The sequence below is a fragment of the Panthera tigris genome, chromosome F3 (genome assembly GCF_018350195.1).
Source record: "Panthera tigris isolate Pti1 chromosome F3, P.tigris_Pti1_mat1.1, whole genome shotgun sequence".
Lineage (NCBI taxonomy): Eukaryota > Metazoa > Chordata > Mammalia > Carnivora > Felidae > Panthera > Panthera tigris.
Genome location: NC_056678.1, coordinates 32,048,465 through 32,066,774, shown reverse-complemented (window position 1 = coordinate 32,066,774; position 18,310 = coordinate 32,048,465). Strand labels below are relative to the sequence as shown.

Here is an 18,310-nt window from a genome sequence, read left to right as displayed (position 1 = left end):
AAAATGTTGATACTACCCAAAGCAATCTACATATTCAATGCAATCCCTATCAAAGTAACATGAACATTCTTCACAGAGCTAGAACAAATAATCCTAAAATGTGTATGGAACCAGAAAAGACCCCGAATAGCCAAAGCAATCTTGAAAAAGAAAACCAAGGCAGGAGGCATCACAATCCCAGACTTCAAGCTGTACTACAAAGCTGTAATCATCAAGACAGTATGGTACTGGCCCAAGAACAGACACTCAGATCAATGGAACAGAATAGAGAACCCAGAAATGGACCCACAAATGTATGGCCAACTAATCTTTGACAAAGCAGGAAAGGATATCCAAAGGAATAAGGACAGTCTCCTCAGCAAGTAGTGCTGGGAAAACTTGGCAGTGACATGCAGAAGAATGAACCTGGACCACTTTCTTACACCGTACACAAAAACAAACTCAAAATGGAATGAAGACCTCAATGTAAGACAGGAAGCCATCAAAATCCTAGAGGAGAAAGCAGGCAAAAACCTCTTTGACCTCAGCTGCAGCAACTTCTTACTTGACATGTCTCTGGAGGCTAGGAAAACAAAAGCAAAAAAGAACTATTGGGACCTCATCAAAATAAAAAGTTTTTACACAGTGAAAGAAACAGTCAGCAAAACTAAAAAGCAACGGAATGGGAAAAGATCTTTGCAAATGACATATCAGATAAAGAGTTAGTATCCAAAATCTATAAAGAATTTATCAAAATCAACACCCAAAAAACAAATAATCCAGTGAAGAAATGGGCAAAAGACATGAATAGACACTTTTCCAAAGACGACATCCAGATGGCTAACAGACACATGAAAAGTGCTCAACATCACTCATCATCAGGAAAATACAAATGAAAACCATGATGGAATACCATCTCACACCTGTCAGAATGGCTAAAATTAACAACTTAGGCAACAACAGATGTTGGTGAGGATGCGGAGAAAGAGGAACACTTTTGCACTATTGATGGGAATGCAACAGCCACTCTGGAAAACAGTATGGACGTTCCTCAAAAAATTAAAAATAGAACTACCCTATGACCCAGCAATTGCACTACTAGGTATTTATCCAAGGGATACAGGTATGGTATTTCGAAGGGGCACATGCACCTCAATATTTATAGCAGTACTATCAACAATAGCCAAAGTATGGAAAGAGCCCAAATGTCCATCAATGGATGAATGGATAAAGAAGAGGTGATATATATATATATATACATATATATATATATATGTATATATATATATTTACACACACACACACACTAATGGAATACTACTCAGCAATCAAAATGAATGAAATCTTGCCATCTGTAGCTACGTGGATGGAACTAGAGTCTATTATGCGAAGCAAAATCAGTCGGTCAGAGAAAGACAAATATGACTTCATACATATGTGGAATTTAAGATACAAAACAGATGAACATAAGGGAAGGGAAGCAAAAATAATATAAAAACGGAGAGGGAGACAGACCATAAGAGACTCTTAAATACAGAGAACAAACTGAAGAGTGCTAGAGGGGTGTTGGGTGTGGGGGATGGCTAAATGGGTGAGGGGCATTAAGGAAGATGCTTGATGGGATGAGTACTGGGTGTTATATGTAAGTGATGAATCACTAAATTCTATTGTTGAAATCAGTAATTGTAAAGTTACTTGTCTGAAACTGCTGTCAAACCAATAAGACCACATTTATGTATCCATCGATTTCAGGACTGTTGGTAACCTGGGCATATTTTCCCCCAAATAACCTTGTCTCCTTGTGTCACAAGGCCCAACTCACTTACGTTCACTTCAATGACAGTACCTTTCGTAAGAACACCCAAAAATGTATATAGTGAGGATGAGGGATTCTCTTTTATACCAACTATTGGCAGGCGCAAGGTGGCTTTCAATTCAGGATGTGTTACATGGACCTTTTTGAAAAGTAAGCCCACTGGCCTAATGAATTTTTCATATTTAGGTGGTTTTAGAGTAAAGCCATCTCCAACAAAGCCAACTTTAGTAACCATCCTCTTCCATGCTTTCTTCTTTCTCTTTCCTGTTCGAATAACTTTTAATACTTCTGTTTCTCCCTGGGCACGAACTTTGAGCAAAGGACTTCCCATTTTGCTGCTTTCTCTTTTCATTTTTGTTTAATCATGTTGGGAAGTACTTTAGCTTGGGACTGTCCCTCCCTGTCCAGTACATATTCAGGTACTGCTCCTTGTGGAGTCTTTTCATCATTCTTTTGCTTGGTGTTTCTCTTTTCATGCATCTTGATAGTCTTTTTCATTTGTATTTTCTCAGGATGGCGTTGTTTATGGTGGAACTTAGCTTTCAGACCAATCATCGTTTTTGCCTTCTTTGAATGTTGATGAGCCTCTCAACCTTCTTTCTTTCTCTTTTTCTCATGGTAATCTAAATGATAGCCACAGTGCTTCCGGTGTAACTCAACATGATCATTTTGTGGCTTGGTGATAGCGGCAGAGCCCCCTGGTGCAGCTACAGGGGCGCGAAGAAACTCTCAATTTTCTGGTCTTACAGACCCGCGAGCTCACTCCAAGCAACCCGCGATGGGAAAGAGACAGTTCTAAAACGACCGACTCCAAAGAAAGCATGACACATCAGTTCTGAACCCAGGTTTTTTAGAGAGCTCTCAGGACTTCTTAAGTATTAGGGCTGGAACTGATGTAATTTTTCCATACAGGTCACACAGCCAGCTCAGAGTCAAGGCAAGGAGATATACAGAGCATAAATACTAGCATGTTCATTAGGGCCTATGAAAGCTTCGGCCTACTACACTTGCCTTCCTTCCCACAACTGTGACTGGAGGGATGGGTTAATGGGGTCAAGCTGTCAAAGAACTTTGAGGCTTTAGTGTTAGATAGAGCCATCTAGGATGATGGAAGTTGTTATGAAGAGAAGACACGAGCCAAAATCTTCAAGAATGAGGGGAGTAACCTTAAGATGTGAAGATACAGCAATGAGGATAGTCAGATAGTATCAATTCCAGAGAAAGGAGTGTTACATAAGGATGGAAAAGTGAAGGTCTAGAACATGGATGGCACTAGCAGAATGTTGATTGCTACAGGGCTCTTTTTATGGAAATGTGAGAAGCAGCAGCCTCCATTCAAGTAATCTTTCCAAACTTATTATAAGCAGTATTACTTGTCTTTGCTGCAAAAGGAAGTAAAATACTTTTACAAGGTTTCAGAGAAAGCATTGATCAGAATCCCTCCAAGGACTTAAGAATGCTTCTTTAAGTAATTGTCACATAAGCATGGTAGTGTGGCCCTCAAAGTAGTTAGAGTCTGATTTAGGGAGCAAAACTTGGAAAAGACAACCTAAATACACCAGTAATTGTACTTGGCTTCAGTAAATAGTACTTAAGAAAATAATTAAGTAACTCCAGGCAAATGATATATAAAACAAAACAAAACTCCATAAGGTAGTTGATTAACACACAAAAAGAAACATTTAATTTTTTTAATGTTTGTTTATTTTTGAGAGAGACAGAGACAGAGACAGAGACAGAGCATGAGTGGAGAAGGAGCAGAGACAGAGGGAGACAGAATCTGAAGCAGGCTGTAGGCGCTGAGCTGTCAGCACACAGCCTGATGCGGGGCTCAAACTCACACACTGCAAGATCATGACCTGAGCCAAGGGCAGACACTTAACCGACTGAGCCACCCAGTCGCCCCCAAAAAGAAACATTTAAAAAATTGGCTCCCTTCTCATACATACTCACAGTTTAATATAAAAAACCTTTTTATATTGTAAAAAATGAAAGGTAATATGAGGATCAAAATATAAACTTTTCCTATTAAACATCATTTAGACTTACCAAACCTTTACCAATTAAATGTACTCACCAAAAACTACATGCCTCTTGTCAGCCAAAAACAAAGAACAAAAACAAAAGAAGAAGAGGACACATTCTTCTCGGAGGCTGACTGAACTTCAAAGATAGTGCTGAGCAGGGTCAGGCTATGCACGCTAAGAAAATCAGAAAGAAAAAAGGCAACTTTTAAATACTTGCAAGAAGGAGGCGGTCCCATTTATGGGCTGATAAAATGTCTTTCTCCATAGCTGGGTGTCAAAATAGCCGCGACTGGAAATCCCCACAGAGGAGGGTTTCTCTAGGTGAGAGCCAGGTTTCAGTTAAGCCAAGACTTGAAGGTGAGTTCCCAGTCATAGTTTGAAATTATTCGAGAGTTTGTTTAATCTGTGGACTAGAAGTTCCTAAACATGCAGTGAAGTTATTTGGAAAGAGGTGGGAAGTAAAGTTTAAGACTAGGCCAAGGACAAGAAACTTAGGTGTTGATTAATGAAAACAGGGATGAGGGGCCCCTGGATAGCTCAGTTGTTTAGGCAACCGACTTCGGCTTGGGTCATGATCTCGCAGTTTGTGAGTTTTGAACCCCGCGTTGGGCTCTGTGCTGACAGCTCAGAGCCTGGAGCCTGCTTCGGATTCTGTGTCTCCCTCTGTCTCTGCTCCTTCCCCACTCATGCTCTGTCTCTCTCTCTCTGACCCTCCCCTGCTCACGCTCTGTGTCTGTCTCTCAATAATAAATAAACATTTTTTAAAAAATGAAAACAGGGATGAGCAACAAGGTGAGTTTAATCCTTACAGCCTCTCTGAGGATGGCAGGCACCTGACAGGCACCTGGCTCACCATGCAGGCAGGCATCTCCCCAACCCCATCCAGGTCACCATGTAGCACCCCGAGCTTTGGGCACACCTCACTCAGCTTAAACTCCTGTTACTCCCCAGCAGCTCCCATTTCTGTTTACTAGGTGTCTATTCTCCCTGATGACCACAGTTCCTGATCTTCAGAAAAAGGTATTTTGGACATATAACCCATAGTTTTTATATTCTAGATTGCTTTTCTCTAAACGTTAATCATACATTTCTCATGGTGCTTAAAATGCCCTTATAAGAATTTCTCTGCAGATCCAGGATAATTGGCAAAGAAGTCACTGACGGTGGTAGACTATACATAACTTGGGTCTGGATGTTATAGGAGTCCTTTGCAGAATTCCCTTTGCTATTTGAAATGTAAATTTATTCTATCTGTAAAGGCAAATTCAATTTCAATACAAAAATATAATTATTTTCTAGGTGCAAACTTACTATCTCTTTGATGCCCCCTACTGTGGTATCCTGTTAACCACAGAAATATATCAAAACCTGGAAGCAATCAGCAAAGTTTTAGGTTTCTAGAAGAATGTCTTTCAAAACCTGGCTCATTCTTCTTAAAACAACAAAAAAAAAATCTTTACTTAGTTCTCTGGGTTATAAAATGTGTGTGTTTTTTGTGAAAAACCCTGCAAAAGAGTTTCAATCAAAAGTCAGAAGCTTGTTAAACCTTTTTTTCTTGAGTCTTAGTGTACAGTACATTAAAATGCATAAGAACAGGCAACAGATGAAGCTTTGTTCTTGAACAACCCCCTGGATGTCTGCAGACTTGATACTTAAAATTACCTTAATTCAAGGTTGGAAAGACTTTCTTCTTGTTTCAAAGCCCTTCCATATCAGCCTCTTACCAACATGTCTTAAGATGATATGATGACAAATGCAATAGAAACCAAGGAGGGTGGGGGTAATTAGCATTTCAAAGCAATTTCTCTTTCTAAAGAGCCTAAAATTTTTAAATAAAATGTTATTTTAAGACAAATTATCAGGGTCTCAAAAATTCTTGACATTGACCAAGAAACTTATTCTCCAAAAATTTGGGGGAAAACTCCGAAAGTGTTCTGACTTCATTTAAAACGTATTATTATTTTAGGGATGCCTGGGTGGCTCAATCAGTTGAACATCTGACTTCAGCTCAAGTCATGGTCTCGTGGGTTGGAGCCCTGCGTCCAGCTCTGCACTGACAGCTCAGAGCCTGGAGCCTGCTTCAGGTTCTGTGTCTCCCTCTCTCTCTCTGCCCCTCCCTTGCCTGCTCTCTCTCTCTCTCTCACTTTCTGTATTATTATTATTATTATTATTTTATATGCCTCAGATCCGCCAAGATTTTGAAATAAATTTAATCATATAACATTGATTATGGCCGTGCTATACTTCAGAAGAATTTATACAAATGTGGAATGTGGCTCAGTATCTTTGTTGCCACATAATATTAAGATTGTTCTCAATAATAACAATTTTGTGGTTTGTAATACTCCCTTGGCAGTTTTGCCTAGCTTCCCATAAAAAAAAATAAAATTTATTGTTGCCAAAAGTTTAGTAGTATCTTATATAGAAAAGGAATTTTGAAGTAACTTAGTAACTCCCAACTACAAATAAGCTACTTAGCAGTCAGTAGATAGTGGGTTTCTGAGAACTGGAAATATTTTTTTTCTGGTGAGTAGTAAAGCAGTCATTCAAATTTGGATATAAATAGGAAAATGTAGTTTTTTCCAAACCTGAAACTTGTCATATTTTTCTTGGTGGTGAGAGGGAAGGACTAAATATTCTCTATCACTTAAAATAATTTTGAAGCTAATTTTTTTGGTGCTTTCAAAGAAACGCTACAGAGAAAGGTTGCATGATTGAGCTTAATGCTACAATGAGGAAAATGCAAATCAGCAAAGAATACTCCACCTCACTAAAAGCTAGAAATCCAAGTCAGACCTAGGGCAGCATGACGCAGGCTTAGGAACTCTGTTCTGGCCTCATATAAGGACATGTTGGATGTAAAGGATCAGTGTGGGGCCCTATTTCTGCCTGCAATTTAGTGGATTCTCAAGAATTTGTGTGGTTGGAATTGAAATCCCATTTAGAAAGGTTAACAGATTTAGGATTGTTTCCTCTAGGGAAGAGAAGAAGCAATCTCATGTCTTTAACTATAGTCTTAGATTCTTTTGTGTAGCATTTTACAGTTTACATATTGCTTCCAAATGCATTATCTCATTTTGATCATGACTAAGGTATTCACCAAACAGGTTAGATAAAAACAAAATAAAAATGACTTTTTCTGTTTTTTTAAGGTTTTATTTTAATTCCAGTATAGTTAACACATAGTGTAATATTAGTCTCAGGTGTACAACACAGTGATTCAACATTTCCATACATCACCCAATACTCATTACAACACATGCACTCCTTAATCCCCATCACCTATTTTACCCATCCCCCACCCCCCCGCAACTTCCCTTCTAGTAACCATGACTTTGTTCTCTACAGTTAGAGACTGCTTCTTGATTTCTCTGTCTCTCTCTCTCTTATTTTTTCCCCCTTTGTGTTGTTTCTTAAATCCTACATGTAAGTGAAATCATATGGTATTTGTCTTTTTCTGACTTATATCACTTAGTATTATACTCTCTAGCTCCACCCAAGTCATTGCAAATGGCAAGATTTTATTCTTTTTTATGGCTGAGGAATATTCCATTATATATATATCCATTATGTCCAATAAATATTCCATTATCTATATCTATCTATCTATCTATCTATCTATCACTTCTTCTTTATCCATTCATCTATCTATGGACACTTGAGCTACTTCCATGATTTGGCTATTGTAAATAATGTTGCTAGAAATATAGGGGTGCCTATATCCTTTCAAATTACTGTTTTCCTATTCTTTGACTAAACACCCAGGAATGTGATTATTGAATCATAGGGTAGTTCTATTTTTAATTTTTTGAGGAAACTCTGTACAGTTTTCCATAGTGACTGTACCAGTTTGCATTCCCACCAACAGTGCAAGAAGGTTCCCTTTTCTCTGCATCCTCACAAACACTTGTTTCTTGTGTTTTAGATTTTAGCCATTTTGACAATTGTGAGGTGATACCTCATTATAGTTTTGGTTTGCATTTCCCTGATGATGAATGATGTTGAGCATCTTTTTGATGTTGAGATGCTTGCCATTTGTATGTTTTTGGAGAAATGTCTATTTGTGTCTTCTGTACATTTTTTAATTGGATTATTTGTTTTGGGGGGTGTTGAGTTATAGAAGTTCTTTATATACTTTGGATACTAACCTTTTATTGGATATGTCATTTGGAAATATCTTCTCCTATTCAGTAGGTTGTCTTTTAGTTTTGTTGATTATTTCCTTTGCTGTGCAGAGGTTCCTATTTTGAGGTCATCCCAGTGGTTTATTTTTGCTTTTGTTTCCCTTGTCTTAGGAGACATATCTAGAAAAATGTTGCTATGGGCGATGCCAGAGAAATTGCTGCCTGTGTTCTTTTCTAGGATTTTTATAGTTTTAGGTCTTGCATTTAGGTCCTTAATCCATTTTGAGGTTTCTTGGTGTATGGTGTAAGAAAGTGGTTCAGTTTCATTCTTTTGCATGTAGCTGTCCAGTTTTCCCAACACCATTTGTTGAAGAGACTGTCTTTTTTCCATTGCGTATTCTTGCCTCCTTTATTGAAGATTAATTGACCATATAGTCATGGGTTTATTTCTGGGCATTCTGTCTTATTCTATTGATCTATGTGTCTATTTTTGTGCCAGTGCCATACTGTTTGGCTTACCACACCTTTGTAGCAAACTTGAAATCTGGAATTGTGATACATCCACCATTGCTTTTTTTTTTTTTTTTCAAGATTGATTTAGCTATTCAGAGTCCTCTGTGGTTCCATACAAATTTTAGTGTTGTTTGTTCTGATTCTGTGAAAAATGCTGTTGGTATTTTGATAGGGATTGCATTAAACATGTAGATTGCTTTCGGTAGTATGAACATTTAACAAACTTTGTTCTTCCAATCCTTGAGCATGTAATACCTTTCTTTCATCTTTTCAGTTAAGTTTATTCCTACGTATTTTATTATTTTTGGTGCAGTTGTAAATAAGGTTGTTTTCTTAATTTCTCTTTTCTGCTGCTTCATTTTAGGTGTATATAAATGCAACAGATTTCTACACATTGATTTTGTATCCTGTGACCTTACTAAATTCATGTATCAGTTCTAGTAGGTTTTTGTTAGAGTCTTTAGGATTTTCTATATATAGTATCATGTCATCTGCAAATAGTGAAAGTTTTACATCTTCCTTACTAATTTGGATGCCTTTTATTCCTTTCTCTTGTCTGATTGCTGTGCCTAGGACTTCCAGTACCATGTTGAATAAAACTGGTGAGAGCGGACATTCTTGTCTCGTTCCTAGAGGAAACGCTCTGTTTTTTACCATCGGATATGATGTTAGCTGTGGGTTTTTCATATATGGCCTTAGAGGTATGTTTCCTCTAAACACTACATTGTTGAAGGTTTTTATCATGAATGGATATTGTACTTTGTCAACTCCTTTTTCTGCATCTATTGAAATGATCATATGGTTTTTATCCTTTTCTTATTGATGTGATGTATCACTTTGATTTATTTGAGAATACTAAACCCCACTTACATCCCAGAGATAAGTCTCACTTGATCTTAGTGGATCTTTTTTTAAAGTAGTCTCCACACCCAACATGTACCCCAATACAGAACTTGAACTCATGACTCCTGAGATCAAGACCTGAAGCTGAAACCAAGAGTAAGACACTCAACCGACTGAGCCACCCAGGCACCCCAGTGGATCATTTTTTAACGTATTTTTGAATTTGGTTTGTTAATATTTTGTTGAGGATTGTTGCAACTACAGATATTGGCTTGAAGTTCTCTTTTTTTGTAATGTCTTTACCTGGTTTTGGTATCAGGATAATGCTGGCCTCATAGAATGAATTTGGAAGTTTTCCTTCCTCTTCTATTTTTTGGACTAGTTTGAGAATAGGTATTAAGTCTTTTTTTTTTTAATGTTTATTTATTTTTGAGACAGAGAGAGACAGAGCATGAACGGGGGAGGGTCACAGAGAGAGGGAGACACAGAATCTGAAACAGGCTCCAGGCTCTGAGCCATCGGCCCAGAGCCCGACGCAGGGCTCAAACTCACGGACCACGAGATAGTGACCTGAGCTGAAGTCGGACGCTTAACCGACTGAGCCACCCAGACGCCCTGTTCTTTAAATGTTTAGTAGAGGGGCGCCTGGGTGGCGCAGTCGGTTAAGCCTCCGACTTCAGCCAGGTCACGATCTCGCGGTCCGTGAGTTCGAGCCCCGCGTCAGGCTCTGGGCCGATGGCTCGGAGCCTGGAGCCTGTTTCCGATTCTGTGTCTCCCTCTCTCTCTGCCCCTCCCCCGTTCATGCTCTGTCTCTCTCTGTCCCAAAAATAAATAAAAAACGTTGAAAAAAAAAAAAATAAATAAATGTTTAGTAGAATTCACTTGTGAAGCTGTCTGGCCCTGGACTTTTGTTTGTTGGAAGTTTTTTGATTACTGATTCAATATCATTACTGGTAATCAGTCTGTTCAAATTTTCTAGTTTTTCCTGATTGAGTTTTGGAAGGTTATATGTTTCTAGGAATTTAATCATTTCTTCTAGGTTGCTCAATTTGTTGTCATATAGTTTTTCATAACATTCTGCTATAATCCTTTGTATTTCTGTGATGTCAGTTGTTATTTCTCCTCTTTCATTTCTTTTTTTTAATTTTATTTTTTATTTTTTTAAATTTACATCCAAATTAGTTAGCATATAGTGAAACAATGATTTCAGGAGTAGATTCCTTAATGCTCCTTACCCATTTAGCCCATCCCCCCCCACAACCCCTCCAGTAACCCTCAGTTTGTTCTCCATATTTATGAGTCTCTTCTGTTTTGTCCCCCTCCCTGTTTTGATATTATTTTTGTTTCCCTTCCCTTATGTTCATCTGTTTTGTCTCTTAAAGTCCTCATATGAGTGAAGTCATATGATGTTTGTCTTTCTCTGACTGACTAATTTCACTTAGCATAATACCCTCCAGTTCCATCCATGTAGTTGTAAATGGCAAGATTTCATTCTTTTTGATTGCTGAGTAATACTCCATTGTATATATATATACCACATCTTCTTTATCCATTCATCCATCGATGGACATTTGGGCTCTTTCCATACTTTGGCTATTGTTGATAGTGCTGCTATAAACATGGGGGTGCACGTGTCCCTTTGAAACAGTACACCTGTATCCCATGGATAAATGCCTAGTAGTGCAATTGCTGGATCATAGGGTAGTTCTATTTTTAGTTTTTTGAGGAACCTCCATACTGTTTTCCAGAGTGGCTGCACCAGCTTGCATTCCCATCTCCTCTTTCATTTCCGATTTTGTTTCTTTGAATCCCCTCTCTCTCTCTTTTGATGATTCTGGCTAAAAGTTTATCAATTTTGTTGTTACTTTCAAAGAACCACCTCCTGGTTTTATTTATCTGTTTTATTGTTTTTTAGTTTCTTTTTGTTTGTTCATTTTGTTTTGTATTGTTTCTATATCATTTATTTCTTCTCTAATCTTTATTATTTCCTTCCTTTTACTGTATTTGGGTTTTGTTGTTGTTGTTGTTGTTGTTGTTCATTTTTTAGATCCTTTAGGTATAAGGTTAGGTTGTTTGAGGTTTTTCTTACTTCTTGAGGAAGGCCTATATTGTTATAAACTTTCCTCTTATAACTGCTTTTGCTGCATCTCAAAGATTTTGGACCATTGTGTTTTCTTTTTCATTTGTCTCCATGTATTTTTTATTTCCTCTTTGATTTCTTGGTTGACTCATTCATTGTTTAGTAGCATGTTATTAAACCTCTATGTTTTGAGCTTTTCCTAGATTTTTTTCTTGTGGTTGATTTCTAGTTTCAGAACATTGTGGTCAGGAAAGATGCATGGTATGACTGATCTTTTTGAATTTGTTGAGATTTGTTTTGTGGCCTAATATGCAATCTGTTCTGGAGAATGCTCAATGTGCACTTGAAAAGAATGTGTATTCTACTGTTTTAGGATGGAATGTTCTGAATATATTTGTTAGGTCCATCTGGTCCAATGTGTCATTCAAAGCCTCTAATTCCTTGTTGATCTTCTGTTTGCATGATCTATCTATTGATGTAAGTGGGGTGCTATTATTGTATTATTATCAATTACTTCCTTTTTTAAAACCTTATTTATTTATCTTGAGAGAGAAAGAGAGCGCAGAGAAGGGGCAGAGAGAGAATCCCAAGCAGGTTCCGTGCTGTCAGTGCAAAGCCCGATGTAGGGCTCAAACTCATGAACTGTGAGATCATGACCTGAGCCAAAATCAAGAGTCTGACATTTAACTGACTGAGCCACCCTGGTACCCCCGATTATTTCCTTTATGTTTGTCATTAACTGCTTTAAATAGTTGGGTGCTTCTTTGTTGGGGGCAGAAATATTTACTATTGTTAAATCTTCTTGCTGGATTGTTCTCTTTATTATTAAATAGTATCCTTCTTTGCCTTTTGTTACCCTCTTTGTTTTGTACTTTGTCAAATACTTTTTCTGCATCTATTGAAATGATCATATGGTTTTTATCCATTTCTTATCGATGTATCACTTGATTTGAGAATGTTGAACAACACTACATCCCAGAGATAAATCCCATTTGATCTTGGTGAATCTTTTTTTTTTTATTTTGTCCAATATAAGTATTGCTACCCCAGCTTCTTTTAACATCCATTTGCATGATAAATGCTGCTCCATTCCTTCACTTTCAATCTGCATGTGTCTGTAGGTCTGGAATGAATCCTTGTAGGCAGCATGGGGATGGGTCTTATTTTTTATCCATTCTATCACCCTATGTCTTTTCATTGGAGCATTTAGTCCATTTACATTCAAAGTATTATTTACAGGTATGTATTTATTGCCATTTTGTTACTTGTTTTATAGTTGTTTTTGTAGTTTGTTCCTTTCTTTCCTTGCTCTTTTCTCTCATGATTAGTAGGCTTTCTTTAGTGATATACTGGGATCCCTTTCTCTTTATTTTTTGCACTTCTATTACTGGCTTTTGATTGGTGGTTACTATTCTGCATATAGTAGTCTATCTTAAGTTGATGGCTGCTTAAGTTTGAACCCATTTTTTACATTTCTCCTCCCCATATTTAAGTATACAGTGTCATACTTTACATCCTTTTATCCTGTGAGTCCTTTGACTGATTTTTCAGGTATACCTATCTTTACTACTTTTGTGTTTTCTACTTTCCTTATTCTTGATTACGGTCTTTCCTTTTCATTCAGAGTCCCCTTTGACATTTCTTGTAGGGCTAGGTTAGTGGTCATGAATTCCTTTAACTTTTGTTTGTCTGGGAAACTCTTTACCTCTCCTTGTATTCCAAATGATAGCCTTCCTGGATAGAATATTCTGGGCTGTAGATTTTTTCCTTTCAGCCCTTTGAATATTTTCATACCATTCCCTTATGTCCTGCAATGTTTCTGCTGAAAAATCAGCTAACAGCCTTATGGAGTTTCCCTTGTATGTAACTGTTTTCTTCTCTCTTGGTGCTTTTAAAATTCTCTCCTGGAGCACTTGGGTGGTTCATTTGGTCAGGCATCTGACTCTTGATTTTGGCTCAGGTCATGGTTTCACAGTTCATGGGATTGAACCCCACATTGGATTCTGCGCCAATAGTAAGGAGCCTGCTTGGGGTTCTCTCTCTCTCTCTCTCTCTCTGTCTGTCTCTCTCTCTCTGCCCCTCCCCTGCTCACATGTGTATGTGTGCTCTCTCCCTCTCTAAATAAATAACTAAATAAATAAACAAAAAAAAAACAAATAAATAAACTTAAAAAAATAAAATTCTCTCCTTACTACTTTTTGTCATTTTAATTACTATGTGTCTTGGTGTGGACCTCCTTGGGTAGATTTTGTTGGGCGTCTCTGTGCCTCCTGGATCTGGATTTCTGTTTCTTTCCCCAGATTCAGGAGGTTTCCAGCTATTATTTCTTCAAATAAACTTTCTGCCCCTCTTTTCTCTTTCTTTTCCTTCTGGAGTCCCTGTAATGTGAATGTTATTACACTTGATGGTATCACTGATTCCCTAAGTCTATTCTCATTTTGCATAATTTTTTTCTCACCTGCTCAGCTTGATTACTTTCCATTACTCTGCCCTCTAGGTCTCTGATTTGTATTTCTGCTTCCTCTAATGTACTATTTATTCCATCTAGTGTATTTTTAATTGCTTTTATTGTGTTCTTCATCTCTGATTGGTTCTTTTTTAATCTCTTTGTTAAGGGTCTTGCTAATGTCCTCCACTCTTTTCTCAAGTCCAGTAAGTATCTTTATGATCATAATTTTAAATTCTCTATCAGACATATTACTTATTTCCATTTTGCTTAGATATCTTGCTGTGATTTTTGTCCGTTTCTTTCATTTTGGACTTATTCTTTGTCTCCACATTTTGTCTAACTCCCTGTGTCTTTTTCTCTATGTTAGGAAAGTCAGCTATGTCTCCTGCTCTTGAAAATAATGGCCTTATTAAGAAGAGGTTCTATAGTGCCCTGCAGTGCAATGTTCCCTGTTTACTGAAATCTGGCTCTTCAGGTGTGTCTCCTATGTGCATGTGCCCTGCTATTGTGGCTCAGCCACATTTTTCTTCAGTCCTGTTATCTGCAGTGGCTCTCGTTGCCTCTTGTGGTCAGTGTTTGGTTCCCTGTGGTGTTAGTGGGCCAGTCTGGAGCTGCCTTGGGTTTGAGTCAGACTAAGCATTTACCAGAGATGTGGTAGCACCAAACTGCAGGGTATTTTCCCAAAGCCCAAAGGCTTTCCTTATTGTGCGAGGCTTGCAGTCAGACCAGTTGTCAGCCTTCAGCACACTGCTGAGGCCTCTGACTGGTGTGTGTGGTTATCTTCCCCTCTCTCCAGGGCAGGAGTCGTCTTGGAGTGGTGCTAGGCAGTGAGGGGCTGCTTGCACACTACCAGGTGTGTGGCACCTCCCTTGATGGGCTCTAGCCAAGAACATATTGGAGGGAGCAGATCTGCAATATGCGGGAAGGGGGGGTGTTGGGCAGTGTAGCAGTCCAGCGGTATTAGCAAGGTTTGGGCCACTGGCCCTCTGTGGGAGTGGCCCTGCAATTTCAGGACTGAGGCAGGCTTGGCTGGAGACAAGACTTGACTGAAACACAGCACAAGGCGACAGAGAGGAATAGGGGACTGGTGTTAGCAAGTTAGGTAGTGTCAGCACTAGGGTGGTTCCTATAGGTGGCCATGTGTTTATGCTAGGGGATAAGGGAGGAAATTGGCCCCTGTCTGCTCCTTTATTCCTGGAGAGGTCTCCCAAGGATCTCTGCCCCTTTGGGACATGCTCTGCGATGAGTAAACTACTCTCCCTCCTGTACACCCCAGGCATTTTTCAAACTGCTGCTTCTATGCTGTATCTCCATGGACTATTTTTCGTATTGTCTCTTTAAGGGTGGGGAGTCAGTTTCCTTTTGACTTTCCTGGCTCTCCCAGAGCTGAGCCTGTTGATTCTAAAATCCAGGTTTTAAGTTCTACTGGTTGTAAAAACTCACGAAGTTTGGCCCCTCTGGTTTTCAAAGCCAAATGTTATGGGGATTCATTTTCCTGTGTGGGCTCCTCAGTGTAAGGGTATGTTTCTTTCCTCTTTCCATGCCCACAGTCTCCCTCCCTCCCAGGGATAGTGCTGCAGGTCCATTTAGCTTCCAATCTCCACTCTTCCTACCCTCTCCAATATGGCCTCTTCTCTATATTTAGTTGTGGCATTTGTTCTGCCTTGTCTTCAGGTCATTTTCTGGGTTATTCACTGGTATATTATCTAGTTGTTATCTGTGGAACAAGATGAGCTTAGGGTCCTCCTACTCTGCCATCTTCTTTTTCATTGTTTTTGATTCTAATAAATATTAAGATGTTTAAAGGCCAAGAAGAAGAGGCCAAATGGAAAGGGAGATACTAAAAATACAGAAAAAGTGAAATAGAATAACCTAATGATTAAGATTCCAAGGCTGTGCACATACTGTTCCGCTCTTAACACAGACTCCCTTCCATTTACTCCATCTGGTCATCTACCACTTGTTGTTCAGATCTCAATTCAGAAATCAAGTCCTACAAAAAATCTTACAGAATCCCCACTCTGTGTTTCCAAAGTGACTGAGGCTTATCCTACCGTATTTAATGGCCTTGTCGGCTTGTTAGACTCCCTCACTAAAGACCAAGTCTAGTTAATCCTTGTAACCCCCAACCTTAGTCAGGGGACTTGGTGCACCCAGTAGTAGGTTCTCAAAGTTTGCTGAATACATACTTTAGAGAGAGAGAGAGAGAGAGAGAGAGAGATTTGGCCTTGCAGCCATAAAAACAGGATGGAAACTTGTTTTTCTTGAAGGGAAACACTTCAAACCATCATTTTAGTGGTTTCAACTAAGGTAGGTATACTCATAACTCTGTTATTATATCTGAAGGCTGAAAGAGAAAATATAAAAGGAACTAACTACTCTACAGTTTAAAATAACTAGTAGAGGGGTACCTGGGTGGCCCAGCTGATTGAGTGTTTGACTCTTGGTTTCAGCTCAGGTCATGATCCCAGGGTTGTGGGATCAAGCCCTGCTCCAGGCTCTGCACTGAGTGGAGACTGCTTGGGTTTCTCTCCCTCTCTCTCTCTCTCTCTCTCTCCCTCTGCCCCTGCCCCTTTCCCCTGCCTTTTCTCTCTCTCTCTCAAATAAAAAATAAGTAGGGGTGCCTGGGTAGCTCAGTTCGTTGAATGTCTGACTCTTGATTTTGGCTCAGGTCATGATCTCACAGTTTGTGGGATCAAGCCCTGTGTCAGGCTCTGCACTCACAACTTGGAGCCTACTTGGGATTCTCTCTCTTCCTCACTCTCTGCCCTGCTCACATGTGTGCACATGCTATAAATAAATAAATAAATAAATAAATAAATAAATAAATAAAATGTTTAAAGTAACTAGTTGATTCCAATAGGGGGCGAGTTGTGGAAGGCAACCCATTTCAAATCAAATGTAATCAGAAAATATGTTCTTCTTTATGGCTTTAGATTTACTGTCCCCGAGAATTAATATTTGTTTTTGGACAATATATTATTATTATTATTATTTTATTTGAAAGAGAGAGAGTGTGTGTATGCACGAGTGAGTGAAAGTGGCAGAGGGAGAGAATTTTAAGTAGGTTCCACATTCAGTGCAAAGCCCAGTGTAGGGCTCAATCCCACGACCATGGGATCATGACCTGAGCCGAAATCAAGAGTTGGACATTGAACTGACTGAGCCATCCAGGTGCCCCGAGGGCAATATATTATGAATACAACATTTATTATTTCACAGTTCATGTGGGTCAGGAATCACAAAATGGCTTGGCTGAGTCCTCTGAGCCAGGGTCTCTCACAAGGCTGCAATCAAAATGTTGGATGGGGCTATACATATCTTCCTTGACTTACAATGGGATCACATCCATATAAATCCATCATAAATTGAAAATGCCATTAAGTTGAACATGCATTTAATACAACCAACTTACCAAACATCATAGCTTAGCCTACCTTCATGCTCAGAACACTTACATTATACTACAGCTGGGCAACATCATCTAGCAGGAAGCCTATTTTATAATAGAGTGTTGAATATATCATGTAATTTATTGACTACTGTACTGAAAGTGAAAACCAGCCTGGTTGTTTGGGTACAGAATGGTTGTCCACCCTCATAATTGCCTGACTGACTGGGAGCTACAGCTCACTGCCTCTGCCCAGTGTCATGAAAAAGATCGTACTGTATATTGCCAGCCCCAGAAAAGATTAAAATTCAAAATTTGAAGTATAGTTTCTACTGAGTGTGTGTGTATTGCTTCCATACCATTGTAAAGTGAAAAAATTATAAGTAAGTTGAGGGCTGCCTGCAGTCACCTCAAAGATCAGCTGAAGGAAGAATGTGTTTCCAAGCTCACCCATCTGGTCATTGGCAGGATTTGGCTTCTCCTGGGCTATTGCACTGAAGGCCTCAGTTCTTTGCAGACTGTTGGCCAGAGGCCTCTCTCAGTTCCTTGCCATGTAGGCTTTTCTATAGGGTATCTCACAACATGGCAGCTGGCTTCATCAGAATGAACAAGAGAGAAGAACCTGAGAGAATGTGTGAGCAAGATGGAAGTCACAGTCCTTTCTAACCTAATCTTGGAAGTGACATCTCATCACTTTTGCTGTATTCTATTTGTTAGAACCAAGTCACTGGATCCCACTGACACTCAAGAGGAGGGGATTGTACAAGGGAGTGAATATCAGGATCACAGATCACCAGGAGCCATTTTAGATGGTGACTACCACCACAGTGTATTCATGTTTGTCTCTTCGTGTACAGCAGGAGAGCAACAGTTGTGCAATTTACACTGATAGCTACATCAAAGAAAGGGCCCAACTCACCAGTTCCAACCTATTTTGGACCCATTAGGAGAGCCGGTGTGTCAAATCTCCCCACAGCTGTGCACCAAAGCAAAAAGAAAAAGGGGGGAAAAAAAAGTATCTGTGTGATTTGACATCCCTCACCAGGCTCTGAAACTACAGGGCATCATTTCAGACTAAATGATGCAAA

At 39.1% G+C, this 18,310-nt stretch overlaps 1 pseudogene; it reads right to left on the bottom strand.

Moving 5' to 3' along the window:
- Positions 1–1,690: 1,690 nt before the first annotated feature.
- Positions 1,691–6,673, bottom strand: LOC102965084 (annotated as a pseudogene).
- Positions 6,674–18,310: the final 11,637 nt, after the last annotated feature.